At 46.7% G+C, this 23,476-nt stretch overlaps 50 non-coding genes and 4 pseudogenes across 50 annotated transcripts; all 54 read right to left on the reverse strand.

The window, feature by feature from the left end:
* Window positions 1-26: 26 nt before the first annotated feature.
* LOC125313549 lies at window positions 27-141 on the reverse strand. The gene has a single exon (XR_007197226.1). It is a non-coding gene; the product is annotated as a 5S ribosomal RNA (ribosomal RNA).
* Window positions 142-458: 317 nt separating this feature from the next.
* On the reverse strand, window positions 459-575 carry LOC125313560. Its single transcript, XR_007197237.1, has one exon. It is a non-coding gene; the product is annotated as a 5S ribosomal RNA (ribosomal RNA).
* Window positions 576-893: 318 nt separating this feature from the next.
* On the reverse strand, window positions 894-1,012 carry LOC125313509. The gene has a single exon (XR_007197190.1). It is a non-coding gene; the product is annotated as a 5S ribosomal RNA (ribosomal RNA).
* A 320-nt stretch (window positions 1,013-1,332) lies between these two features.
* Window positions 1,333-1,447, reverse strand: LOC125313511 (annotated as a pseudogene).
* Window positions 1,448-1,762: 315 nt separating this feature from the next.
* On the reverse strand, window positions 1,763-1,878 carry LOC125313551. The gene has a single exon (XR_007197228.1). It is a non-coding gene; the product is annotated as a 5S ribosomal RNA (ribosomal RNA).
* A 320-nt stretch (window positions 1,879-2,198) lies between these two features.
* Window positions 2,199-2,315, reverse strand: LOC125313532. Its single transcript, XR_007197210.1, has one exon. It is a non-coding gene; the product is annotated as a 5S ribosomal RNA (ribosomal RNA).
* Window positions 2,316-2,632: 317 nt separating this feature from the next.
* LOC125313515 lies at window positions 2,633-2,751 on the reverse strand. The gene has a single exon (XR_007197193.1). It is a non-coding gene; the product is annotated as a 5S ribosomal RNA (ribosomal RNA).
* Window positions 2,752-3,069: 318 nt separating this feature from the next.
* Window positions 3,070-3,187, reverse strand: LOC125313510. Its single transcript, XR_007197191.1, has one exon. It is a non-coding gene; the product is annotated as a 5S ribosomal RNA (ribosomal RNA).
* Window positions 3,188-3,502: 315 nt separating this feature from the next.
* LOC125313516 lies at window positions 3,503-3,621 on the reverse strand. The gene has a single exon (XR_007197194.1). It is a non-coding gene; the product is annotated as a 5S ribosomal RNA (ribosomal RNA).
* A 321-nt stretch (window positions 3,622-3,942) lies between these two features.
* On the reverse strand, window positions 3,943-4,056 carry LOC125313512 (annotated as a pseudogene).
* A 320-nt stretch (window positions 4,057-4,376) lies between these two features.
* On the reverse strand, window positions 4,377-4,488 carry LOC125313533 (annotated as a pseudogene).
* Window positions 4,489-4,805: 317 nt separating this feature from the next.
* LOC125313530 lies at window positions 4,806-4,922 on the reverse strand. Its single transcript, XR_007197208.1, has one exon. It is a non-coding gene; the product is annotated as a 5S ribosomal RNA (ribosomal RNA).
* A 318-nt stretch (window positions 4,923-5,240) lies between these two features.
* Window positions 5,241-5,354, reverse strand: LOC125313562. Its single transcript, XR_007197239.1, has one exon. It is a non-coding gene; the product is annotated as a 5S ribosomal RNA (ribosomal RNA).
* Window positions 5,355-5,668: 314 nt separating this feature from the next.
* Window positions 5,669-5,783, reverse strand: LOC125313553. Its single transcript, XR_007197230.1, has one exon. It is a non-coding gene; the product is annotated as a 5S ribosomal RNA (ribosomal RNA).
* Window positions 5,784-6,099: 316 nt separating this feature from the next.
* Window positions 6,100-6,216, reverse strand: LOC125313526. The gene has a single exon (XR_007197204.1). It is a non-coding gene; the product is annotated as a 5S ribosomal RNA (ribosomal RNA).
* A 318-nt stretch (window positions 6,217-6,534) lies between these two features.
* On the reverse strand, window positions 6,535-6,650 carry LOC125313534. Its single transcript, XR_007197211.1, has one exon. It is a non-coding gene; the product is annotated as a 5S ribosomal RNA (ribosomal RNA).
* Window positions 6,651-6,969: 319 nt separating this feature from the next.
* On the reverse strand, window positions 6,970-7,085 carry LOC125313540. Its single transcript, XR_007197217.1, has one exon. It is a non-coding gene; the product is annotated as a 5S ribosomal RNA (ribosomal RNA).
* Window positions 7,086-7,405: 320 nt separating this feature from the next.
* LOC125313548 lies at window positions 7,406-7,520 on the reverse strand. The gene has a single exon (XR_007197225.1). It is a non-coding gene; the product is annotated as a 5S ribosomal RNA (ribosomal RNA).
* Window positions 7,521-7,840: 320 nt separating this feature from the next.
* On the reverse strand, window positions 7,841-7,955 carry LOC125313559. Its single transcript, XR_007197236.1, has one exon. It is a non-coding gene; the product is annotated as a 5S ribosomal RNA (ribosomal RNA).
* Window positions 7,956-8,270: 315 nt separating this feature from the next.
* LOC125313550 lies at window positions 8,271-8,385 on the reverse strand. Its single transcript, XR_007197227.1, has one exon. It is a non-coding gene; the product is annotated as a 5S ribosomal RNA (ribosomal RNA).
* Window positions 8,386-8,703: 318 nt separating this feature from the next.
* On the reverse strand, window positions 8,704-8,819 carry LOC125313545. The gene has a single exon (XR_007197222.1). It is a non-coding gene; the product is annotated as a 5S ribosomal RNA (ribosomal RNA).
* Window positions 8,820-9,134: 315 nt separating this feature from the next.
* LOC125313536 lies at window positions 9,135-9,250 on the reverse strand. Its single transcript, XR_007197213.1, has one exon. It is a non-coding gene; the product is annotated as a 5S ribosomal RNA (ribosomal RNA).
* A 319-nt stretch (window positions 9,251-9,569) lies between these two features.
* LOC125313541 lies at window positions 9,570-9,685 on the reverse strand. The gene has a single exon (XR_007197218.1). It is a non-coding gene; the product is annotated as a 5S ribosomal RNA (ribosomal RNA).
* A 320-nt stretch (window positions 9,686-10,005) lies between these two features.
* On the reverse strand, window positions 10,006-10,124 carry LOC125313524. The gene has a single exon (XR_007197202.1). It is a non-coding gene; the product is annotated as a 5S ribosomal RNA (ribosomal RNA).
* A 316-nt stretch (window positions 10,125-10,440) lies between these two features.
* On the reverse strand, window positions 10,441-10,559 carry LOC125313535. Its single transcript, XR_007197212.1, has one exon. It is a non-coding gene; the product is annotated as a 5S ribosomal RNA (ribosomal RNA).
* A 317-nt stretch (window positions 10,560-10,876) lies between these two features.
* On the reverse strand, window positions 10,877-10,995 carry LOC125313546. Its single transcript, XR_007197223.1, has one exon. It is a non-coding gene; the product is annotated as a 5S ribosomal RNA (ribosomal RNA).
* Window positions 10,996-11,314: 319 nt separating this feature from the next.
* LOC125313527 lies at window positions 11,315-11,431 on the reverse strand. Its single transcript, XR_007197205.1, has one exon. It is a non-coding gene; the product is annotated as a 5S ribosomal RNA (ribosomal RNA).
* Window positions 11,432-11,748: 317 nt separating this feature from the next.
* Window positions 11,749-11,866, reverse strand: LOC125313519. The gene has a single exon (XR_007197197.1). It is a non-coding gene; the product is annotated as a 5S ribosomal RNA (ribosomal RNA).
* Window positions 11,867-12,186: 320 nt separating this feature from the next.
* LOC125313557 lies at window positions 12,187-12,305 on the reverse strand. The gene has a single exon (XR_007197234.1). It is a non-coding gene; the product is annotated as a 5S ribosomal RNA (ribosomal RNA).
* Window positions 12,306-12,625: 320 nt separating this feature from the next.
* On the reverse strand, window positions 12,626-12,743 carry LOC125313520. Its single transcript, XR_007197198.1, has one exon. It is a non-coding gene; the product is annotated as a 5S ribosomal RNA (ribosomal RNA).
* A 314-nt stretch (window positions 12,744-13,057) lies between these two features.
* Window positions 13,058-13,175, reverse strand: LOC125313521. Its single transcript, XR_007197199.1, has one exon. It is a non-coding gene; the product is annotated as a 5S ribosomal RNA (ribosomal RNA).
* A 316-nt stretch (window positions 13,176-13,491) lies between these two features.
* On the reverse strand, window positions 13,492-13,610 carry LOC125313517. The gene has a single exon (XR_007197195.1). It is a non-coding gene; the product is annotated as a 5S ribosomal RNA (ribosomal RNA).
* A 318-nt stretch (window positions 13,611-13,928) lies between these two features.
* LOC125313522 lies at window positions 13,929-14,046 on the reverse strand. Its single transcript, XR_007197200.1, has one exon. It is a non-coding gene; the product is annotated as a 5S ribosomal RNA (ribosomal RNA).
* Window positions 14,047-14,363: 317 nt separating this feature from the next.
* On the reverse strand, window positions 14,364-14,482 carry LOC125313514. The gene has a single exon (XR_007197192.1). It is a non-coding gene; the product is annotated as a 5S ribosomal RNA (ribosomal RNA).
* A 315-nt stretch (window positions 14,483-14,797) lies between these two features.
* On the reverse strand, window positions 14,798-14,913 carry LOC125313537. The gene has a single exon (XR_007197214.1). It is a non-coding gene; the product is annotated as a 5S ribosomal RNA (ribosomal RNA).
* A 319-nt stretch (window positions 14,914-15,232) lies between these two features.
* Window positions 15,233-15,346, reverse strand: LOC125313513 (annotated as a pseudogene).
* Window positions 15,347-15,662: 316 nt separating this feature from the next.
* On the reverse strand, window positions 15,663-15,777 carry LOC125313554. Its single transcript, XR_007197231.1, has one exon. It is a non-coding gene; the product is annotated as a 5S ribosomal RNA (ribosomal RNA).
* Window positions 15,778-16,093: 316 nt separating this feature from the next.
* On the reverse strand, window positions 16,094-16,210 carry LOC125313528. The gene has a single exon (XR_007197206.1). It is a non-coding gene; the product is annotated as a 5S ribosomal RNA (ribosomal RNA).
* A 317-nt stretch (window positions 16,211-16,527) lies between these two features.
* Window positions 16,528-16,642, reverse strand: LOC125313555. Its single transcript, XR_007197232.1, has one exon. It is a non-coding gene; the product is annotated as a 5S ribosomal RNA (ribosomal RNA).
* A 318-nt stretch (window positions 16,643-16,960) lies between these two features.
* Window positions 16,961-17,075, reverse strand: LOC125313556. The gene has a single exon (XR_007197233.1). It is a non-coding gene; the product is annotated as a 5S ribosomal RNA (ribosomal RNA).
* A 318-nt stretch (window positions 17,076-17,393) lies between these two features.
* LOC125313561 lies at window positions 17,394-17,508 on the reverse strand. The gene has a single exon (XR_007197238.1). It is a non-coding gene; the product is annotated as a 5S ribosomal RNA (ribosomal RNA).
* Window positions 17,509-17,828: 320 nt separating this feature from the next.
* Window positions 17,829-17,945, reverse strand: LOC125313529. The gene has a single exon (XR_007197207.1). It is a non-coding gene; the product is annotated as a 5S ribosomal RNA (ribosomal RNA).
* A 317-nt stretch (window positions 17,946-18,262) lies between these two features.
* LOC125313544 lies at window positions 18,263-18,378 on the reverse strand. The gene has a single exon (XR_007197221.1). It is a non-coding gene; the product is annotated as a 5S ribosomal RNA (ribosomal RNA).
* Window positions 18,379-18,697: 319 nt separating this feature from the next.
* On the reverse strand, window positions 18,698-18,815 carry LOC125313523. Its single transcript, XR_007197201.1, has one exon. It is a non-coding gene; the product is annotated as a 5S ribosomal RNA (ribosomal RNA).
* Window positions 18,816-19,133: 318 nt separating this feature from the next.
* On the reverse strand, window positions 19,134-19,249 carry LOC125313538. Its single transcript, XR_007197215.1, has one exon. It is a non-coding gene; the product is annotated as a 5S ribosomal RNA (ribosomal RNA).
* A 318-nt stretch (window positions 19,250-19,567) lies between these two features.
* LOC125313543 lies at window positions 19,568-19,683 on the reverse strand. The gene has a single exon (XR_007197220.1). It is a non-coding gene; the product is annotated as a 5S ribosomal RNA (ribosomal RNA).
* Window positions 19,684-20,001: 318 nt separating this feature from the next.
* On the reverse strand, window positions 20,002-20,116 carry LOC125313558. Its single transcript, XR_007197235.1, has one exon. It is a non-coding gene; the product is annotated as a 5S ribosomal RNA (ribosomal RNA).
* A 319-nt stretch (window positions 20,117-20,435) lies between these two features.
* Window positions 20,436-20,554, reverse strand: LOC125313518. Its single transcript, XR_007197196.1, has one exon. It is a non-coding gene; the product is annotated as a 5S ribosomal RNA (ribosomal RNA).
* Window positions 20,555-20,870: 316 nt separating this feature from the next.
* Window positions 20,871-20,986, reverse strand: LOC125313539. Its single transcript, XR_007197216.1, has one exon. It is a non-coding gene; the product is annotated as a 5S ribosomal RNA (ribosomal RNA).
* A 315-nt stretch (window positions 20,987-21,301) lies between these two features.
* LOC125313547 lies at window positions 21,302-21,417 on the reverse strand. The gene has a single exon (XR_007197224.1). It is a non-coding gene; the product is annotated as a 5S ribosomal RNA (ribosomal RNA).
* A 320-nt stretch (window positions 21,418-21,737) lies between these two features.
* On the reverse strand, window positions 21,738-21,853 carry LOC125313542. The gene has a single exon (XR_007197219.1). It is a non-coding gene; the product is annotated as a 5S ribosomal RNA (ribosomal RNA).
* A 315-nt stretch (window positions 21,854-22,168) lies between these two features.
* On the reverse strand, window positions 22,169-22,285 carry LOC125313552. Its single transcript, XR_007197229.1, has one exon. It is a non-coding gene; the product is annotated as a 5S ribosomal RNA (ribosomal RNA).
* A 317-nt stretch (window positions 22,286-22,602) lies between these two features.
* Window positions 22,603-22,720, reverse strand: LOC125313525. The gene has a single exon (XR_007197203.1). It is a non-coding gene; the product is annotated as a 5S ribosomal RNA (ribosomal RNA).
* A 319-nt stretch (window positions 22,721-23,039) lies between these two features.
* On the reverse strand, window positions 23,040-23,157 carry LOC125313531. Its single transcript, XR_007197209.1, has one exon. It is a non-coding gene; the product is annotated as a 5S ribosomal RNA (ribosomal RNA).
* Window positions 23,158-23,476: the final 319 nt, after the last annotated feature.

The raw sequence follows: 23,476 nt of genomic DNA on the forward strand, positions 1-23,476 counted from the left end.
AATTAAAAAATATAAAACGAAAATGAGGGGTGCAACACGAGGACTTCCCAGAGGTCACCCATCCTAGTACTACCTCGCCCAAGCACGCTTAACTTCGGAGTTCGATGGGATCCGTGCATTAGTGCCGGTATGATCGCACCCGTTATGTTATGCATTGCAAATATATTTGTAATAAATGCCCTTCCCCTTCTTGCAAAATGTTCGAACTTTCTTTTTCCCTGGTTTTCGTGCCCCGTCATGCGTGATTACTTAACGGGATATTCCTTGGAAACGACAAACTAAGAGAAAAATCCCCGTCGATCGAAATTCGCACGTAACTTTTGATCCGGATGGACTCACTGGGCCCGTAAGTACTTTTCGGAAAGCTCGCTCCGAACCGGGTCACGATGGGCCCCGTTATGCCTTCCCGAGTGCATTTCCCGAGCCAAAAAAAATTAAAAAATATAAAACGAAAATGAGGGGTGCAACACGAGGACTTCCCAGAGGTCACCCATCCTAGTACTACCTCGCCCAAGCACGCTTAACTTCGAGTTCTCGATGGGATCCCGTGCATTAGTGCCGGTATGATCGCACCCGTTATGTTATGCATTGCAAATATATTTGTAATAAATGCCCTTCCCCTTCTTGCAAAATGTTCGAACTTTCTTTTTTCCTGGTTTTCGTGCCCTGTTGCGTGATTACTTAACGGGATATTCCTTGGAAACGACAAACTAAGAGAAAAAATCCCCGTCGATCGAAATTCGCACGTAACTTTGATCCGGATGGACTCACTGGGCCCGTAAGTACTTTTCGGAAAGCCTCGCTCCGAACCGGGTCACGATGGGCCCCGTTATGCCTTCCCGAGTGCATTTCCCGAGCCGTAAAAAAAATTAAAAAATATAAAACGAAAATGAGGGGTGCAACACGAGGACTTCCCAGGAGGTCACCCATCCTAGTACTACTCTCGCCCAAGCACGCTTAACTTCGGAGTTCTGATGGGATCCGGTGCATTAGTGCTGGTATGATCGCACCCGTTATGTTATGCATTGCAAATATATTTGTAATAAATGCCCTTTCCCTTCTTGCAAAATGTTCGAACTTTCTTTTTTCCTGGTTTTCGTGCCCCGTTGCGTGATTACTTAACGGGATATTCCTTGGAAACGACAAACTAAGAGAAAAAATCCCCGTCGATCGAAATTCGCACGTAACTTTTGATCCGGATGGACTCACGGGGCCCGTAAGTACTTTTCGGAAAGCTCGCTCCGAACCGGGTCACGATGGGCCCCGTTATGCCTTCCCGAGTGCATTTCCCGAGCCGTAAAAAAAAAATTAAAAAATATAAAACGAAAATGAGGGGTGCAACACGAGGACTTCCCAGAGGTCACCCATCCTAGTACTACTCTCGCCCAAGCACGCTTAACTTCGAGTTCGATGGGATCCGTGCATTAGCGCCGGTATGATCGCACCCGCTATGTTATGCATTGCAAATATATTTGTAATAAATGCCCTTCCCCTTCTTGCAAAATGTTCGAACTTTCTTTTTCCCTGGTTTTCGTGCCCTCATGCGTGATTACTTAACGGGATATTCCTTGGAAACGACAAACTAAGAGAAAAATCCCCGTCGATCGAAATTCGCACGTAACTTTTGATCCGGATGGACTCACGGGGCCCGTAAGTACTTTTCGAAAGCTCGCTCCGAACCGGGCCACGATGGGCCCCGTTATGCCTTCCCGAGTGCATTTCCCGGAGCCAAAAAAAATTAAAAAATATAAAACGAAAATGAGGGGTGCAACACGAGGACTTCCCAGAGGTCACCCATCCTAGTACTACTCTCGCCCAAGCACGCTTAACTTCGAGTTCGATGGGATCCGGTGCATTAGCGCCGGTATGATCGCACCCGCTATGTTATGCATTGCAAATATATTTGTAATAAATGCCCTTCCCCTTCTTGCAAAATGTTCGAACTTTCTTTTTCCCTGGTTTTCGTGCCCTGTCATGCGTGATTACTTAACGGGATATTCCTTGGAAACGACAAACTAAGAGAAAAAATCCCCGTCGATCGAAATTCGCACGTAACTTTTGATCCGGATGGACTCACGGGGCCCGTAAGTACTTTTCGGAAAGCTCGCTCCGAACCGGTCACGATGGGCCCCGTTATGCCTTCCCGAGTGCATTTCCCGAGCCGTAAAAAAAAATTAAAAAATATAAAACGAAAATGAGGGGTGCAACACGAGGACTTCCCAGGAGGTCACCCATCCTAGTACTACTCTCGCCCAAGCACGCTTAACTTCGGAGTTCGATGGGATCCCTGCATTAGTGCCGGTATGATCGCACCCGTTATGTTATGCATTGCAAATATATTTGTAATAAATGCCCTTCCCCTTCTTGCAAAATGTTCGAACTTTCTTTTTCCCTGGTTTTCGTGCCCCGTTGCGTGATTACTTAACGGGATATTCCTTGGAAACGACAAACTAAGAGAAAAAATCCCCGTCGATCGAAATTCGCACGTAACTTTTGATCCGGATGGACTCACGGGGCCCGTAAGTACTTTTCGGAAAGCTCGCTCCGAACCGGTCACGATGGGCCCCGTTATGCCTTCCCGAGTGCATTTCCCGAGCCGTAAAAAAAATTAAAAAATATAAAACGAAAATGAGGGGTGCAACACGAGGACTTCCCAGGAGGTCACCCATCCTAGTACTACTCTCGCCCAAGCACGCTTAACTTCGGAGTTCTGATGGGATCCGGTGCATTAGTGCCGGTATGATCGCACCCGCTATGTTATGCATTGCAAATATATTTGTAATAAATGCCCTTCCCCTTCTTGCAAAATGTTCGAACTTTCTTTTTTCCTGGTTTTCGTGCCCTGTTGCGTGATTACTTAACGGGATATTCCTTGGAAACGACAAACTAAGAGAAAAAATCCCCGTCGATCGAAATTCGCACGTAACTTTTGATCCGGATGGACTCACGGGGCCCGTAAGTACTTTTTCGGAAAGCCTGCTCCGAACCGGCCACGATGGGCCCCGTTATGCCTTCCCGAGTGCATTTCCCGAGCCGTAAAAAAAATTAAAAAATATAAAACGAAAATGAGGGGTGCAACACGAGGACTTCCCAGGAGGTCACCCATCCTAGTACTACTCTCGCCCAAGCACGCTTAACTTCCTCGAGTTCGATGGGATCCTGCATTAGTGCCGGTATGATCGCACCCGCTATGTTATGCATTGCAAATATATTTGTAATAAATGCCCTTCCCCTTCTTGCAAAATGTTCGAACTTTCTTTTTCCTGGTTTTCGTGCCCCGTTGCGTGATTACTTAACGGATATTCCTTGGAAACGACAAACTAAGAAAAAATCCCCCGTCGATCGAAATTCGCACGTAACTTTTGATCCGGATGGACTCACGGGGCCCGTAAGTACTTTTCGGAAAGCCTGCTCCGAACCGGGTCACGATGGGCCCCGTTATGCCTTCCCGAGTGCATTTCCCGAGCCGTAAAAAAAATTAAAAAATATAAAACGAAAATGAGGGGTGCAACACGAGGACTTCCCAGGAGGTCACCCATCCTAGTACTACTCTCGCCCAAGCACGCTTAACTTCGGAGTTCTGATGGGATCCGGTGCATTAGTGCCGGTATGATCGCACCCGTTATGTTATGCATTGCAAATATATTTGTAATAAATGCCCTTCCCCTTCTTGCAAAATGTTCGAACTTTCTTTTTCCCTGGTTTTCGTGCCCTGTTGCGTGATTACTTAACGGGATATTCCTTGGAAACGACAAACTAAGAAAAAAAATCCCCGTCGATCGAAATTCGCACGTAACTTTTGATCCGGATGGACTCACGGGGCCCGTAAGTACTTTTCGGAAAGCCTGCTCCGAACCGGGTCACGATGGGCCCCGTTATGCCTTCCCGAGTGCATTTCCCGAGCCGTAAAAAAAAAAATTAAAAAATATAAAACGAAAATGAGGGGTGCAACACGAGGACTTCCCAGAGGTCACCCATCCTAGTACTACTCTCGCCCAAGCACGCTTAACTTCGAGTTCGATGGGATCCTGCATTAGTGCTGGTATGATCGCACCCGTTATGTTATGCATTGCAAATATATTTGTAATAAATGCCCTTCCCCTTCTTGCAAAATGTTCGAACTTTCTTTTTCCCTGGTTTTCGTGCCGTCGTTGCGTGATTACTTAACGGGATATTCCTTGGAAACGACAAACTAAGAAAAAAATCCCCCGTCGATCGAAATTCGCACGTAACTTTTGATCCGGATGGACTCACTGGGGCCCGTAAGTACTTTTCGGAAAGCCTGCTCCGAACCGGGTCACGATGGGCCCCGTTATGCCTTCCCGAGTGCATTTCCCGAGCCGTAAAAAAAATTAAAAAATATAAAACGAAAATGAGGGGTGCAACACGAGGACTTCCCAGGAGGTCACCCATCCTAGTACTACTCTCGCCCAAGCACGCTTAACTTCGGAGGGGATCCGGTGCATTAGTGCCGGTATGATCGCACCCGTTATGTTATGCATTGCAAATATATTTGTAATAAATGCCCTTCCCCTTCTTGCAAAATGTTCGAACTTTCTTTTTTCCTGGTTTTCGTGCCCTGTTGCGTGATTACTTAACGGGATATTCCTTGGAAACGACAAACTAAGAAAAAAATCCCCGTCGATCGAAATTCGCACGTAACTTTTGATCCGTATGGACTCACGGGGCCCGTAAGTACTTTTCGGAAAGCTCGCTCCGAACCGGTCACGATGGGCCCCGTTATGCCTTCCCGAGTGCATTTCCTGAGCCGTAAAAAAAAATTAAAAAATATAAAACGAAAATGAGGGGTGCAACACGAGGACTTCCCAGGAGGTCACCCATCCTAGTACTACTCTCGCCCAAGCACGCTTAACTTCGGAGTTCGATGGGATCCGTGCATTAGCGCCGGTATGATCGCACCCGTTATGTTATGCATTGCAAATATATTTGTAATAAATGCCCTTCCCCTTCTTGCAAAATGTTCGAACTTTCTTTTTCCTGGTTTTCGTGCCCTGTCATGCGTGATTACTTAACGGGATATTCCTTGGAAACGACAAACTAAGAGAAAAAATCCCCCGTCGATCGAAATTCGCACGTAACTTTTGATCCGGATGGACTCACGGGCCCGTAAGTACTTTTCGGAAAGCTCGCTCCGAACCGGTCACGATGGGCCCCGTTATGCCTTCCCGAGTGCATTTCCCGAGCCGTAAAAAAAATTAAAAAATATAAAACGAAAATGAGGGGTGCAACACGAGGACTTCCCAGAGGTCACCCATCCTAGTACTACTCTCGCCCAAGCACGCTTAACTTGAGTTCGATGGGATCCGTGCATTAGTGCCGGTATGATCGCACCCGTTATGTTATGCATTGCAAATATATTTGTAATAAATGCCCTTCCCCTTCTTGCAAAATGTTCGAACTTTCTTTTTTCCTGGTTTTCGTGCCCCGTGCGTGATTACTTAACGGGATATTCCTTGGAAACGACAAACTAAGAGAAAAAATCCCCCGTCGATCGAAATTCGCACGTAACTTTTGATCCGGATGGACTCACTGGGCCCGTAAGTACTTTTCGGAAAGCCTGCTCCGAACCGGTCACGATGGGCCCCGCTATGCCTTCCCGAGTGCATTTCCGAGCCAAAAAAAATTAAAAAATATAAAACGAAAATGAGGGGTGCAACACGAGGACTTCCCAGAGGTCACCCATCCTAGTACTACTCTCGCCCAAGCACGCTTAACTTCGGAGTTCGATGGGATCCTGCATTAGTGCTGGTATGATCGCACCCGTTATGTTATGCATTGCAAATATATTTGTAATAAATGCCCTTCCCCTTCTTGCAAAATGTTCGAACTTTCTTTTTCCTGGTTTTCGTGCCCTGTTGCGTGATTACTTAACGGGATATTCCTTGGAAACGACAAACTAAGAAAAAAATCCCCCGTCGATCGAAATTCGCACGTAACTTTTGATCCGGATGGACTCACGGGCCCGTAAGTACTTTTCGGAAAGCTCGCTCCGAACCGGGTCACGATGGGCCCCGTTATGCCTTCCCGAGTGCATTTCCCGAGCCGTAAAAAAAATTAAAAAATATAAAACGAAAATGAGGGGTGCAACACGAGGACTTCCCAGAGGTCACCCATCCTAGTACTACTCTCGCCCAAGCACGCTTAACTTCGGAGTTCGATGGGATCCGGTGCATTAGTGCCGGTATGATCGCACCCGCTATGTTATGCATTGCAAATATATTTGTAATAAATGCCCTTCCCCTTCTTGCAAAATGTTCGAACTTTCTTTTTCCCTGGTTTTCGTGCCCCGTTGCGTGATTACTTAACGGGATATTCCTTGGAAACGACAAACTAAGAAAAAAATCCCCGTCGATCGAAATTCGCACGTAACTTTTGATCCGGATGGACTCACGGGGCCCGTAAGTACTTTTCGGAAAGCCTGCTCCGAACCGGGCCACGATGGGCCCCGTTATGCCTTCCCGAGTGCATTTCCCGAGCCGTAAAAAAAAATTAAAAAATATAAAACGAAAATGAGGGGTGCAACACGAGGACTTCCCAGAGGTCACCCATCCTAGTACTACTCTCGCCCAAGCACGCTTAACTTCGGAGTTCGATGGGATCCGTGCATTAGTGCTGGTATGATCGCACCCGTTATGTTATGCATTGCAAATATATTTGTAATAAATGCCCTTCCCCTTCTTGCAAAATGTTCGAACTTTCTTTTTCCCTGGTTTTCGTGCCCCGTTGCGTGATTACTTAACGGGATATTCCTTGGAAACGACAAACTAAGAAAAAAATCCCCGTCGATCGAAATTCGCACGTAACTTTTGATCCGTATGGACTCACGGGGCCCGTAAGTACTTTTCGGAAAGCCTGCTCCGAACCGGTTCACGATGGGCCCCGTTATGCCTTCCCGAGTGCATTTCCCGAGCCGAAAAAAAAAAATTAAAAAATATAAAACGAAAATGAGGGGTGCAACACGAGGACTTCCCAGAGGTCACCCATCCTAGTACTACTCTCGCCCAAGCACGCTTAACTTCGGAGTTCGATGGGATCCGTGCATTAGTGCCGGTATGATCGCACCCGTTATGTTATGCATTGCAAATATATTTGTAATAAATGCCCTTCCCCTTCTTGCAAAATGTTCGAACTTTCTTTTTCCTGGTTTTCGTGCCCCGTTGCGTGATTACTTAACGGGATATTCCTTTGAAACGACAAACTAAGAGAAAAAATCCCCGTCGATCGAAATTCGCACGTAACTTTTGATCCGGATGGACTCACGGGGCCCGTAAGTACTTTTCGGAAAGCCTCGCTCCGAACCGGGCCACGATGGGCCCCGTTATGCCTTCCCGAGTGCATTTCCCGAGCCGTAAAAAAAAAATTAAAAAATATAAAACGAAAATGAGGGGTGCAACACGAGGACTTCCCAGAGGTCACCCATCCTAGTACTACTCTCGCCCAAGCACGCTTAACTCGGAGTTCGATGGGATCCGTGCATTAGTGCCGGTATGATCGCACCCGTTATGTTATGCATTGCAAATATATTTGTAATAAATGCCCTTCCCCTTCTTGCAAAATGTTCGAACTTTCTTTTTTCCCTGGTTTTCGTGCCCTGTCATGCGTGATTACTTAACGGGATATTCCTTGGAAACGACAAACTAAGAAAAAAATCCCCGTCGATCGAAATTCGCACGTAACTTTTGATCCGGATGGACTCACGGGGCCCGTAAGTACTTTTCGGAAAGCCTCGCTCCGAACCGGTCACGATGGGCCCCGTTATGCCTTCCCGAGTGCATTTCCCGAGCCGTAAAAAAAATTAAAAAATATAAAACGAAAATGAGGGGTGCAACACGAGGACTTCCCAGAGGTCACCCATCCTAGTACTACTCTCGCCCAAGCACGCTTAACTTCGAGTTCGATGGGATCCGTGCATTAGTGCTGGTATGATCGCACCCGTTATGTTATGCATTGCAAATATATTTGTAATAAATGCCCTTCCCCTTCTTGCAAAATGTTCGAACTTTCTTTTTCCTGGTTTTCGTGCCCCGTTGCGTGATTACTTAACGGGATATTCCTTGGAAACGACAAACTAAGAAAAAAATCCCCGTCGATCGAAATTCGCACGTAACTTTTGATCCGGATGGACTCACGGGCCCGTAAGTACTTTTCGGAAAGCTCGCTCCGAACCGGGTCACGATGGGCCCCGTTATGCCTTCCCGAGTGCATTTCCCGAGCCGTAAAAAAAATTAAAAAATATAAAACGAAAATGAGGGGTGCAACACGAGGACTTCCCAGGAGGTCACCCATCCTAGTACTACCTCGCCCAAGCACGCTTAACTTCGGAGTTCGATGGGATCCTGCATTAGTGCCGGTATGATCGCACCCGTTATGTTATGCATTGCAAATATATTTGTAATAAATGCCCTTCCCCTTCTTGCAAAATGTTCGAACTTTCTTTTTCCCGGTTTTCGTGCCCCGTTGCGTGATTACTTAACGGGATATTCCTTGGAAACGACAAACTAAGAGAAAAATCCCCGTCGATCGAAATTCGCACGTAACTTTTGATCCAGTATGGACTCACGGGGCCCGTAAGTACTTTTCGGAAAGCTCGCTCCGAACCGGGCCACGATGGGCCCCGTTATGCCTTCCCGAGTGCATTTTCCCGAGCCGTAAAAAAAATTAAAAAATATAAAACGAAAATGAGGGGTGCAACACGAGGACTTCCCAGAGGTCACCCATCCTAGTACTACTCTCGCCCAAGCACGCTTAACTCGGAGTTCGATGGGATCCGGTGCATTAGTGCCGGTATGATCGCACCCGTTATGTTATGCATTGCAAATATATTTGTAATAAATGCCCTTCCCCTTCTTGCAAAATGTTCGAACTTTCTTTTTCCCTGGTTTTCGTGCCCTGTTGCGTGATTACTTAACGGGATATTCCTTGGAAACGACAAACTAAGAAAAAATCCCCGTCGATCGAAATTCGCACGTAACTTTTGATCCGGATGGACTCACGGGCCCGTAAGTACTTTTCGGAAAGCCTGCTCCGAACCCGGCCACGATGGGCCCCGTTATGCCTTCCCGAGTGCATTTCCCGAGCCGTAAAAAAAATTAAAAAATATAAAACGAAAATGAGGGGTGCAACACGAGGACTTCCCAGAGGTCACCCATCCTAGTACTACTCTCGCCCAAGCACGCTTAACTTCGGAGTTCGATGGGATCCGTGCATTAGTGCTGGTATGATCGCACCCGTTATGTTATGCATTGCAAATATATTTGTAATAAATGCCCTTCCCCTTCTTGCAAAATGTTCGAACTTTCTTTTTCCTGGTTTTCGTGCCCCGTCATGCGTGATTACTTAACGGGATATTCCTTGGAAACGACAAACTAAGAAAAAAATCCCCGTCGATCGAAATTCGCACGTAACTTTTGATCCGGATGGACTCACGGGGCCCGTAAGTACTTTTCGGAAAGCCTCGCTCCGAACCGGGTCACGATGGGCCCCGTTATGCCTTCCCGAGTGCATTTCCCGAGCCGTAAAAAAAATTAAAAAATATAAAACGAAAATGAGGGGTGCAACACGAGGACTTCCCAGAGGTCACCCATCCTAGTACTACTCTCGCCCAAGCACGCTTAACTTCGGAGTTCGATGGGATCCGTGCATTAGTGCCGGTATGATCGCACCCGTTATGTTATGCATTGCAAATATATTTGTAATAAATGCCCTTCCCCTTCTTGCAAAATGTTCGAACTTTCTTTTTCCTGGTTTTCGTGCCCCGTCATGCGTGATTACTTAACGGGATATTCCTTGGAAACGACAAACTAAGAAAAAAATCCCCGTCGATCGAAATTCGCACGTAACTTTTGATCCGGATGGACTCACGGGGCCCGTAAGTACTTTTTCGGAAAGCTCTGCTCCGAACCGGGCCACGATGGGCCCCGTTATGCCTTCCCGAGTGCATTTCCCGAGCCGTAAAAAAAATTAAAAAATATAAAACGAAAATGAGGGGTGCAACACGAGGACTTCCCAGGAGGTCACCCATCCTAGTACTACTCTCGCCCAAGCACGCTTAACTTCGGAGTTCTGATGGGATCCGGTGCATTAGTGCTGGTATGATCGCACCCGTTATGTTATGCATTGCAAATATATTTGTAATAAATGCCCTTCCCCTTCTTGCAAAATGTTCGAACTTTCTTTTTCCCTGGTTTTCGTGCCCTGTTGCGTGATTACTTAACGGGATATTCCTTGGAAACGACAAACTAAGAAAAAAATCCCCGTCGATCGAAATTCGCACGTAACTTTTGATCCGGATGGACTCACGGGGCCCGTAAGTACTTTTCGGAAAGCTCGCTCCGAACCGGTCACGATGGGCCCCGTTATGCCTTCCCGAGTGCATTTCCCGAGCCGTAAAAAAAATTAAAAAATATAAAACGAAAATGAGGGGTGCAACACGAGGACTTCCCAGGAGGTCACCCATCCTAGTACTACTCTCGCCCAAGCACGCTTAACTTCGGAGTTCTGATGGGATCCGGTGCATTAGTGCTGGTATGATCGCACCCGTTATGTTATGCATTGCAAATATATTTGTAATAAATGCCCTTCCCCTTCTTGCAAAATGTTCGAACTTTCTTTTTTCCTGGTTTTCGTGCCCCGTTGCGTGATTACTTAACGGGATATTCCTTGGAAACGACAAACTAAGAAAAAAATCCCCGTCGATCGAAATTCGCACGTAACTTTTGATCCGGATGGACTCACGGGGCCCGTAAGTACTTTTCGGAAAGCCCGCTCCGAACCGGGCCACGATGGGCCCCGTTATGCCTTCCCGAGTGCATTTCCCGAGCCGTAAAAAAAATTAAAAAATATAAAACGAAAATGAGGGGTGCAACACGAGGACTTCCCAGGAGGTCACCCATCCTAGTACTACTCTCGCCCAAGCACGCTTAACTTCGGAGTTCTGATGGGATCCGGTGCATTAGTGCTGGTATGATCGCACCCGCTATGTTATGCATTGCAAATATATTTGTAATAAATGCCCTTCCCCTTCTTGCAAAATGTTCGAACTTTCTTTTTTCCTGGTTTTCGTGCCCCGTTGCGTGATTACTTAACGGGATATTCCTTGGAAACGACAAACTAAGAAAAAATCCCCCGTCGATCGAAATTCGCACGTAACTTTGATCCGTATGGACTCACGGGGCCCGTAAGTACTTTTCGGAAAGCCTCGCTCCGAACCGGGTCACGATGGGCCCCGTTATGCCTTCCCGAGTGCATTTCCCGAGCCGTAAAAAAAAAATTAAAAAATATAAAACGAAAATGAGGGGTGCAACACGAGGACTTCCCAGAGGTCACCCATCCTAGTACTACTCTCGCCCAAGCACGCTTAACTTCGGAGTTCTGATGGGATCCGTGCATTAGTGCTGGTATGATCGCACCCGTTATGTTATGCATTGCAAATATATTTGTAATAAATGCCCTTCCCCTTCTTGCAAAATGTTCGAACTTTCTTTTTTCCTGGTTTTCGTGCCCCGTTGCGTGATTACTTAACGGGATATTCCTTGGAAACGACAAACTAAGAAAAAAATCCCCCGTCGATCGAAATTCGCACGTAACTTTTGATCCGGATGGACTCACGGGGCCCGTAAGTACTTTTCGGAAAGCCTGCTCCGAACCGGTCACGATGGGCCCCGCTATGCCTTCCCGAGTGCATTTCCCGAGCCGTAAAAAAAATTAAAAAATATAAAACGAAAATGAGGGGTGCAACACGAGGACTTCCCAGAGGTCACCCATCCTAGTACTACTCTCGCCCAAGCACGCTTAACTTCGGAGTTCTGATGGGATCCGGTGCATTAGTGCTGGTATGATCGCACCCGTTATGTTATGCATTGCAAATATATTTGTAATAAATGCCCTTCCCCTTCTTGCAAAATGTTCGAACTTTCTTTTTCCCTGGTTTTCGTGCCCCGTCTGCGTGATTACTTAACGGGATATTCCTTGGAAACGACAAACTAAGAAAAAAAATCCCCGTCGATCGAAATTCGCACGTAACTTTTGATCCGGATGGACTCACGGGGCCCGTAAGTACTTTTCGGAAAGCCTCGCTCCGAACCCGGTCACGATGGGCCCCGTTATGCCTTCCCGAGTGCATTTCCCGAGCCGTAAAAAAAATTAAAAAATATAAAACGAAAATGAGGGGTGCAACACGAGGACTTCCCAGGAGGTCACCCATCCTAGTACTACTCTCGCCCAAGCACGCTTAACTTCGGAGTTCTGATGGGATCCGGTGCATTAGTGCTGGTATGATCGCACCCGTTATGTTATGCATTGCAAATATATTTGTAATAAATGCCCTTCCCCTTCTTGCAAAATGTTCGAACTTTCTTTTTCCTGGTTTTCGTGTGCCCCGTTGCGTGATTACTTAACGGGATATTCCTTGGAAACGACAAACTAAGAAAAAAATCCCCGTCGATCGAAATTCGCACGTAACTTTTGATCCGGATGGACTCACGGGGCCCGTAAGTACTTTTCGGAAAGCTCGCTCCGAACCGGGTCACGATGGGCCCCGTTATGCCTTCCCGAGTGCATTTCCCGAGCCGTAAAAAAAAAATTAAAAAATATAAAACGAAAATGAGGGGTGCAACACGAGGACTTCCCAGAGGTCACCCATCCTAGTACTACTCTCGCCCAAGCACGCTTAACTTCGGAGTTCTGATGGGATCCGGTGCATTAGTGCCGGTATGATCGCACCCGTTATGTTATGCATTGCAAATATATTTGTAATAAATGCCCTTCCCCTTCTTGCAAAATGTTCGAACTTTCTTTTTCCCTGGTTTTCGTGCCCTGCGTGATTACTTAACGGGATATTCCTTGGAAACGACAAACTAAGAGAAAAAATCCCCGTCGATCGAAATTCGCACGTAACTTTTGATCCGGATGGACTCACGGGGCCCGTAAGTACTTTTCGGAAAGCCTGCTCCGAACCGGTCACGATGGGCCCCGTTATGCCTTCCCGAGTGCATTTCCCGAGCCGTAAAAAAAATTAAAAAATATAAAACGAAAATGAGGGGTGCAACACGAGGACTTCCCAGAGGTCACCCATCCTAGTACTACTCTCGCCCAAGCACGCTTAACTTCGGAGTTCTGATGGGATCCGGTGCATTAGTGCCGGTATGATCGCACCCGTTATGTTATGCATTGCAAATATATTTGTAATAAATGCCCTTCCCCTTCTTGCAAAATGTTCGAACTTTCTTTTTCCCTGGTTTTCGTGCCCTGTTGCGTGATTACTTAACGGGATATTCCTTGGAAACGACAAACTAAGAAAAAAATCCCCGTCGATCGAAATTCGCACGTAACTTTTGATCCGTATGGACTCACGGGGCCCGTAAGTACTTTTCGGAAAGCTCGCTCCGAACCGGTCACGATGGGCCCCGTTATGCCTTCCCGAGTGCATTTCCCGAGCCGTAAAAAAAATTAAAAAATATAAAACGAAAATGAGGGGTGCAACACGAGGACTTCCCAGGAGGTCACCCATCCTAGTACTACTCTCGCCCAAGCACGCTTAACTTCGGAGTTCTGATGGGATCCGGTGCATTAGTGCCGGTATGATCGCACCCGTTATGTTATGCATTGCAAATATATTTGTAATAAATGCCCTTCCCCTTCTTGCAAAATGTTCGAACTTTCTTTTTTCCTGGTTTTCGTGCCCTGTTGCGTGATTACTTAACGGGATATTCCTTGGAAACGACAAACTAAGAAAAAATCCCCGTCGATCGAAATTCGCACGTAACTTTTGATCCAGATGGACTCACGGGGCCCGTAAGTACTTTTCGGAAAGCCCGCTCCGAACCGGGTCACGATGGGCCCCGTTATGCCTTCCCGAGTGCATTTCCCGAGCCGTAAAAAAAAAATTAAAAAATATAAAACGAAAATGAGGGGTGCAACACGAGGACTTCCCAGAGGTCACCCATCCTAGTACTACTCTCGCCCAAGCACGCTTAACTTCGGAGTTCTGATGGGATCCGGTGCATTAGTGCCGGTATGATCGCACCCGTTATGTTATGCATTGCAAATATATTTGTAATAAATGCCCTTCCCCTTCTTGCAAAATGTTCGAACTTTCTTTTTCCCTGGTTTTCGTGCCCCGCGTGCGTGATTACTTAACGGGATATTCCTTGGAAACGACAAACTAAGAAAAAAATCCCCGTCGATCGAAATTCGCACGTAACTTTTGATCCGGATGGACTCACGGGGCCCGTAAGTACTTTTCGGAAAGCTCGCTCCGAACCGGTCACGATGGGCCCCGTTATGCCTTCCCGAGTGCATTTCCCGAGCCGTAAAAAAAATTAAAAAATATAAAACGAAAATGAGGGGTGCAACACGAGGACTTCCCAGGAGGTCACCCATCCTAGTACTACTCTCGCCCAAGCACGCTTAACTTCGGAGTTCTGATGGGATCCGGTGCATTAGTGCTGGTATGATCGCACCCGTTATGTTATGCATTGCAAATATATTTGTAATAAATGCCCTTCCCCTTCTTGCAAAATGTTCGAACTTTCTTTTTCCTGGTTTTCGTGCCCTGTTGCGTGATTACTTAACGGGATATTCCTTGGAAACGACAAACTAAGAAAAAAATCCCCGTCGATCGAAATTCGCACGTAACTTTTGATCCGGATGGACTCACGGGGCCCGTAAGTACTTTTCGGAAAGCCTGCTCCGAACCGGTCACGATGGGCCCCGTTATGCCTTCCCGAGTGCATTTCCCGAGCCGAAAAAAAAATTAAAAAATATAAAACGAAAATGAGGGGTGCAACACGAGGACTTCCCAGAGGTCACCCATCCTAGTACTACTCTCGCCCAAGCACGCTTAACTTCGGAGTTCGATGGGATCCGTGCATTAGTGCTGGTATGATCGCACCCGCTATGTTATGCATTGCAAATATATTTGTAATAAATGCCCTTCCCCTTCTTGCAAAATGTTCGAACTTTCTTTTTCCTGGTTTTCGTGCCCCCGTTGCGTGATTACTTAACGGGATATTCCTTTGAAACGACAAACTAAGAAAAAAATCCCCGTCGATCGAAATTCGCACGTAACTTTTGATCCAGTATGGACTCACGGGGCCCGTAAGTACTTTTCGGAAAGCTCGCTCCGAACCGGTCACGATGGGCCCCGTTATGCCTTCCCGAGTGCATTTCCCGAGCCGTAAAAAAAAAATTAAAAAATATAAAACGAAAATGAGGGGTGCAACACGAGGACTTCCCAGAGGTCACCCATCCTAGTACTACTCTCGCCCAAGCACGCTTAACTCTGAGTTCGATGGGATCCTGCATTAGTGCTGGTATGATCGCACCCGTTATGTTATGCATTGCAAATATATTTGTAATAAATGCCCTTCCCCTTCTTGCAAAATGTTCGAACTTTCTTTTTCCCGGTTTTCGTGCCCTCGTTGCGTGATTACTTAACGGGATATTCCTTGGAAACGACAAACTAAGAAAAAAATCCCCGTCGATCGAAATTCGCACGTAACTTTTGATCCGGATGGACTCACGGGGCCCGTAAGTACTTTTCGGAAAGCCTGCTCCGAACCGGTCACGATGGGCCCCGTTATGCCTTCCCGAGTGCATTTCCCGAGCCGTAAAAAAAATTAAAAAATATAAAACGAAAATGAGGGGTGCAACACGAGGACTTCCCAGAGGTCACCCATCCTAGTACTACTCTCGCCCAAGCACGCTTAACTTCGGAGTTCGATGGGATCCTGCATTAGTGCTGGTATGATCGCACCCGCTATGTTATGCATTGCAAATATATTTGTAATAAATGCCCTTCCCCTTCTTGCAAAATGTTCGAACTTTCTTTTTCCTGGTTTTCGTGCCTCGTTGCGTGATTACTTAACGGGATATTCCTTGGAAACGACAAACTAAGAGAAAAATCCCCGTCGATCGAAATTCGCACGTAACTTTTGATCCAGTATGGACTCACGGGGCCCGTAAGTACTTTTCGGAAAGCCCGCTCCGAACCGGTCACGATGGGCCCCGTTATGCCTTCCCGAGTGCATTTCCCGAGCCGTAAAAAAAATTAAAAAATATAAAACGAAAATGAGGGGTGCAACACGAGGACTTCCCAGGAGGTCACCCATCCTAGTACTACTCTCGCCCAAGCACGCTTAACTTCGGAGTTCGATGGGATCCGTGCATTAGTGCCGGTATGATCGCACCCGTTATGTTATGCATTGCAAATATATTTGTAATAAATGCCCTTCCCCTTCTTGCAAAATGTTCGAACTTTCTTTTTCCCCGGTTTTCGTGCCCCGTTGCGTGATTACTTAACGGGATATTCCTTGGAAACGACAAACTAAGAAAAAAATCCCCGTCGATCGAAATTCGCACGTAACTTTTGATCCGGATGGACTCACGGGGCCCGTAAGTACTTTTCGGAAAGCTTGCTCCGAACCGGGTCACGATGGGCCCCGTTATGCCTTCCCGAGTGCATTTCCCGAGCCGTAAAAAAAATTAAAAAATATAAAACGAAAATGAGGGGTGCAACACGAGGACTTCCCAGAGGTCACCCATCCTAGTACTACTCTCGCCCAAGCACGCTTAACTTCGGAGTTCGATGGGATCCTGCATTAGTGCCGGTATGATCGCACCCGCTATGTTATGCATTGCAAATATATTTGTAATAAATGCCCTTCCCCTTCTTGCAAAATGTTCGAACTTTCTTTTTCCCTGGTTTTCGTGCCCCGTTGCGTGATTACTTAACGGGATATTCCTTGGAAACGACAAACTAAGAAAAAATCCCCGTCGATCGAAATTCGCACGTAACTTTTGATCCAGATGGACTCACGGGGCCCGTAAGTACTTTTCGGAAAGCTCGCTCCGAACCGGTCACGATGGGCCCCGTTATGCCTTCCCGAGTGCATTTCCCGAGCCGTAAAAAAAAAAATTAAAAAATATAAAACGAAAATGAGGGGTGCAACACGAGGACTTCCCAGAGGTCACCCATCCTAGTACTACTCTCGCCCAAGCACGCTTAACTTCGGAGTTCGATGGGATCCTGCATTAGTGCCGGTATGATCGCACCCGTTATGTTATGCATTGCAAATATATTTGTAATAAATGCCCTTCCCCTTCTTGCAAAATGTTCGAACTTTCTTTTTTCCTGGTTTTCGTGCCCCGTTGCGTGATTACTTAACGGGATATTCCTTGGAAACGACAAACTAAGAAAAAATCCCCCGTCGATCGAAATTCGCACGTAACTTTTGATCCGGATGGACTCACTGGGCCCGTAAGTACTTTTCGGAAAGCCTCGCTCCGAACCGGGTCACGATGGGCCCCGCTATGCCTTCCCGAGTGCATTTCCCGAGCCGTAAAAAAAATTAAAAAATATAAAACGAAAATGAGGGGTGCAACACGAGGACTTCCCAGAGGTCACCCATCCTAGTACTACTCTCGCCCAAGCACGCTTAACTTCGGAGTTCGATGGGATCCTGCATTAGCGCCGGTATGATCGCACCCGTTATGTTATGCATTGCAAATATATTTGTAATAAATGCCCTTCCCCTTCTTGCAAAATGTTCGAACTTTCTTTTTCCCCGGTTTTCGTGCCCCGTTGCGTGATTACTTAACGGGATATTCCTTGGAAACGACAAACTAAGAAAAAAATCCCCGTCGATCGAAATTCGCACGTAACTTTTGATCCAGTATGGACTCACGGGGCCCGTAAGTACTTTTCGGAAAGCCTCGCTCCGAACCGGCCACGATGGGCCCCGTTATGCCTTCCCGAGTGCATTTCCCGAGCCGTAAAAAAAAATTAAAAAAATATAAAACGAAAATGAGGGGTGCAACACGAGGACTTCCCAGGAGGTCACCCATCCTAGTACTACTCTCGCCCAAGCACGCTTAACTCGGAGTTCGATGGGATCCGGTGCATTAGTGCCGGTATGATCGCACCCGTTATGTTATGCATTGCAAATATATTTGTAATAAATGCCCTTCCCCTTCTTGCAAAATGTTCGAACTTTCTTTTTCCTGGTTTTCGTGCCCCGTCATGCGTGATTACTTAACGGGATATTCCTTGGAAACGACAAACTAAGAAAAAAATCCCCGTCGATCGAAATTCGCACGTAACTTTTGATCCGGATGGACTCACGGGGCCCGTAAGTACTTTTCGGAAAGCTCGCTCCGAACCGGTCACGATGGGCCCCGTTATGCCTTCCCGAGTGCATTTCCCGAGCCGTAAAAAAAATTAAAAAATATAAAACGAAAATGAGGGGTGCAACACGAGGACTTCCCAGAGGTCACCCATCCTAGTACTACTCTCGCCCAAGCACGCTTAACTCGGAGTTCGATGGGATCCGGTGCATTAGTGCTGGTATGATCGCACCCGTTATGTTATGCATTGCAAATATATTTGTAATAAATGCCCTTCCCCTTCTTGCAAAATGTTCGAACTTTCTTTTTCCCTGGTTTTCGTGCCCCGTTGCGTGATTACTTAACGGGATATTCCTTGGAAACGACAAACTAAGAAAAAAATCCCCGTCGATCGAAATTCGCACGTAACTTTTGATCCAGTATGGACTCACGGGGCCCGTAAGTACTTTTCGGAAAGCCTCGCTCCGAACCGGGCCACGATGGGCCCCGTTATGCCTTCCCGAGTGCATTTCCCGAGCCGTAAAAAAAATTAAAAAATATAAAACGAAAATGAGGGGTGCAACACGAGGACTTCCCAGGAGGTCACCCATCCTAGTACTACTCTCGCCCAAGCACGCTTAACTTCGGAGTTCTGATGGGATCCGTGCATTAGTGCCGGTATGATCGCACCCGTTATGTTATGCATTGCAAATATATTTGTAATAAATGCCCTTCCCCTTCTTGCAAAATGTTCGAACTTTCTTTTTTCCCTGGTTTTCGTGCCCCGTTGCGTGATTACTTAACGGGATATTCCTTGGAAACGACAAACTAAAGAAAAAAATCCCCGTCGATCGAAATTCGCACGTAACTTTTGATCCGGATGGACTCACGGGCCCGTAAGTACTTTTCGGAAAGCCTCGCTCCGAACCGGTCACGATGGGCCCCGCTATGCCTTCCCGAGTGCATTTCCCGAGCCGTAAAAAAAATTAAAAAATATAAAACGAAAATGAGGGGTGCAACACGAGGACTTCCCAGAGGTCACCCATCCTAGTACTACTCTCGCCCAAGCACGCTTAACTTCGGAGTTCGATGGGATCCGTGCATTAGTGCTGGTATGATCGCACCCGCTATGTTATGCATTGCAAATATATTTGTAATAAATGCCCTTCCCCTTCTTGCAAAATGTTCGAACTTTCTTTTTCCTGGTTTTCGTGCCCCGTCTGCGTGATTACTTAACGGGATATTCCTTGGAAACGACAAACTAAGAAAAAAATCCCCGTCGATCGAAATTCGCACGTAACTTTTGATCCAGTATGGACTCACGGGCCCGTAAGTACTTTTCGGAAAGCCTCGCTCCGAACCGGGTCACGATGGGCCCCGTTATGCCTTCCCGAGTGCATTTCCCGAGCCGTAAAAAAAAATTAAAAATATAAAACGAAAATGAGGGGTGCAACACGAGGACTTCCCAGGAGGTCACCCATCCTAGTACTACTCTCGCCCAAGCACGCTTAACTTCGGAGTTCGATGGGATCCTGCATTAGTGCCGGTATGATCGCACCCGTTATGTTATGCATTGCAAATATATTTGTAATAAATGCCCTTCCCCTTCTTGCAAAATGTTCGAACTTTCTTTTTTCCCGGTTTTCGTGCCCTGTCGTGATTACTTAACGGGATATTCCTTGGAAACGACAAACTAAGAGAAAAAATCCCCCGTCGATCGAAATTCGCACGTAACTTTTGATCCGGATGGACTCACTGGGCCCGTAAGTACTTTTCGGAAAGCCTCGCTCCGAACCGGTCACGATGGGCCCCGTTATGCCTTCCCGAGTGCATTTCCCGAGCCGTAAAAAAAAATTAAAAAATATAAAACGAAAATGAGGGGTGCAACACGAGGACTTCCCAGAGGTCACCCATCCTAGTACTACTCTCGCCCAAGCACGCTTAACTTCGGAGTTCGATGGGATCCTGCATTAGTGCCGGTATGATCGCACCCGTTATGTTATGCATTGCAAATATATTTGTAATAAATGCCCTTCCCCTTCTTGCAAAATGTTCGAACTTTCTTTTTCCCTGGTTTTCGTGCCCCGTCATGCGTGATTACTTAACGGGATATTCCTTGGAAACGACAAACTAAGAGAAAAAATCCCCGTCGATCGAAATTCGCACGTAACTTTTGATCCGGATGGACTCACTGGGCCCGTAAGTACTTTTCGGAAAGCCTCGCTCCGAACCGGTCACGATGGGCCCCGTTATGCCTTCCCGAGTGCATTTCCCGAGCCATAAAAAATTAAAAAAATATAAAACGAAAATGAGGGGTGCAACACGAGGACTTCCCAGGAGGTCACCCATCCTAGTACTACTCTCGCCCAAGCACGCTTAACTTCGGAGTTCTGATGGGATCCGGTGCATTAGCGCTGGTATGATCGCACCCGCTATGTTATGCATTGCAAATATATTTGTAATAAATGCCCTTCCCCTTCTTGCAAAATGTTCGAACTTTCTTTTTCCCTGGTTTTCGTGCCCCGTTGCGTGATTACTTAACGGGATATTCCTTGGAAACGACAAACTAAGAGAAAAAATCCCCGTCGATCGAAATTCGCACGTAACTTTTGATCCAGATGGACTCACTGGGCCCGTAAGTACTTTTCGGAAAGCCTGCTCCGAACCGGTCACGATGGGCCCCGTTATGCCTTCCCGAGTGCATTTCCCGAGCCGTAAAAAAATTAAAAAATATAAAACGAAAATGAGGGGTGCAACACGAGGACTTCCCAGAGGTCACCCATCCTAGTACTACTCTCGCCCAAGCACGCTTAACTTCGGAGTTCGATGGGATCCGTGCATTAGTGCTGGTATGATCGCACCCGCTATGTTATGCATTGCAAATATATTTGTAATAAATGCCCTTCCCCTTCTTGCAAAATGTTCGAACTTTCTTTTTCCCGGTTTTCGTGCCCCGTTGCGTGATTACTTAACGGGATATTCCTTGGAAACGACAAACTAAGAAAAAAATCCCCGTCGATCGAAATTCGCACGTAACTTTTGATCCGTATGGACTCACGGGCCCGTAAGTACTTTTCGGAAAGCCTGCTCCGAACCGGTCACGATGGGCCCCGTTATGCCTTCCCGAGTGCATTTCCCGAGCCGTAAAAAAAAATTAAAAAATATAAAACGAAAATGAGGGGTGCAACACGAGGACTTCCCAGAGGTCACCCATCCTAGTACTACTCTCGCCCAAGCACGCTTAACTTCGAGTTCGATGGGATCCGGTGCATTAGTGCCGGTATGATCGCACCCGTTATGTTATGCATTGCAAATATATTTGTAATAAATGCCCTTCCCCTTCTTGCAAAATGTTCGAACTTTCTTTTTCCCCTGGTTTTCGTGCCCCGTTGCGTGATTACTTAACGGGATATTCCTTGGAAACGACAAACTAAGAGAAAAAATCCCCCGTCGATCGAAATTCGCACGTAACTTTTGATCCGGATGGACTCACGGGGCCCGTAAGTACTTTTCGGAAAGCCTCGCTCCGAACCGGTCACGATGGGCCCCGTTATGCCTTCCCGAGTGCATTTCCCGAGCCGTAAAAAAAATTAAAAAATATAAAACGAAAATGAGGGGTGCAACACGAGGACTTCCCAGAGGTCACCCATCCTAGTACTACTCTCGCCCAAGCACGCTTAACTTCGGAGTTCGATGGGATCCGTGCATTAGTGCCGGTATGATCGCACCCGCTATGTTATGCATTGCAAATATATTTGTAATAAATGCCCTTCCCCTTCTTGCAAAATGTTCGAACTTTCTTTTTCCCGGTTTTCGTGCCCCGTTGCGTGATTACTTAACGGGATATTCCTTGGAAACGACAAACTAAGAGAAAAATCCCCGTCGATCGAAATTCGCACGTAACTTTTGATCCGGATGGACTCACTGGGCCCGTAAGTACTTTTCGGAAAGCCTGCTCCGAACCGGTCACGATGGGCCCCGTTATGCCTTCCCGAGTGCATTTCCCGAGCCGTAAAAAAAATTAAAAAATATAAAACGAAAATGAGGGGTGCAACACGAGGACTTCCCAGGAGGTCACCCATCCTAGTACTACTCTCGCCCAAGCACGCTTAACTCTCGAGTTCGATGGGATCCCTGCATTAGTGCCGGTATGATCGCACCCGTTATGTTATGCATTGCAAATATATTTGTAATAAATGCCCTTCCCCTTCTTGCAAAATGTTCGAACTTTCTTTTTTCCTGGTTTTCGTGCCCCGTTGCGTGATTACTTAACGGGATATTCCTTGGAAACGACAAACTAAGAGAAAAAATCCCCGTCGATCGAAATTCGCACGTAACTTTTGATCCGGATGGACTCACGGGGCCCGTAAGTACTTTTCGGAAAGCCTGCTCCGAACCGGTCACGATGGGCCCCGTTATGCCTTCCCGAGTGCATTTCCCGAGCCGTAAAAAAAATTAAAAAATATAAAACGAAAATGAGGGGTGCAACACGAGGACTTCCCAGGAGGTCACCCATCCTAGTACTACTCTCGCCCAAGCACGCTTAACTTCGGAGTTCTGATGGGATCCGTGCATTAGTGCCGGTATGATCGCACCCGCTATGTTATGCATTGCAAATATATTTGTAATAAATGCCCTTCCCCTTCTTGCAAAATGTTCGAACTTTCTTTTTCCCCGGTTTTCGTGCCCCGTTGCGTGATTACTTAACGGGATATTCCTTGGAAACGACAAACTAAGAGAAAAATCCCCCGTCGATCGAAATTCGCACGTAACTTTTGATCCGGATGGACTCACTGGGCCCGTAAGTACTTTTCGGAAAGCTCTGCTCCGAACCTGGCCACGATGGGCCCCGCTATGCCTTCCCGAGTGCATTTCCCGAGCCGTAAAAAAAATTAAAAAATATAAAACGAAAATGAGGGGTGCAACACGAGGACTTCCTCAGAGGTCACCCATCCTAGTACTACTCTCGCCCAAGCACGCTTAACTTCGGAGTTCGATGGGATCCTGTGCATTAGTGCCGGTATGATCGCACCCGTTATGTTATGCATTGCAAATATATTTGTAATAAATGCCCTTCCCCTTCTTGCAAAATGTTCGAACTTTCTTTTTCCCCGGTTTTCGTGCCCCGTTGCGTGATTACTTAACGGGATATTCCTTGGAAACGACAAACTAAGAGAAAAAATCCCCGTCGATCGAAATTCGCACGTAACTTTTGATCCGTATGGACTCACGGGGCCCGTAAGTACTTTTCGGAAAGCTCGCTCCGAACCGGGTCACGATGGGCCCCGTTATGCCTTCCCGAGTGCATTTCCCGAGCCGTAAAAAAAATTAAAAAATATAAAACGAAAATGAG

This window comes from Rhodamnia argentea, unplaced genomic scaffold (genome assembly GCF_020921035.1).
Source record: "Rhodamnia argentea isolate NSW1041297 unplaced genomic scaffold, ASM2092103v1 Rarg_v2.64, whole genome shotgun sequence".
NCBI lineage: Eukaryota > Viridiplantae > Streptophyta > Magnoliopsida > Myrtales > Myrtaceae > Rhodamnia > Rhodamnia argentea.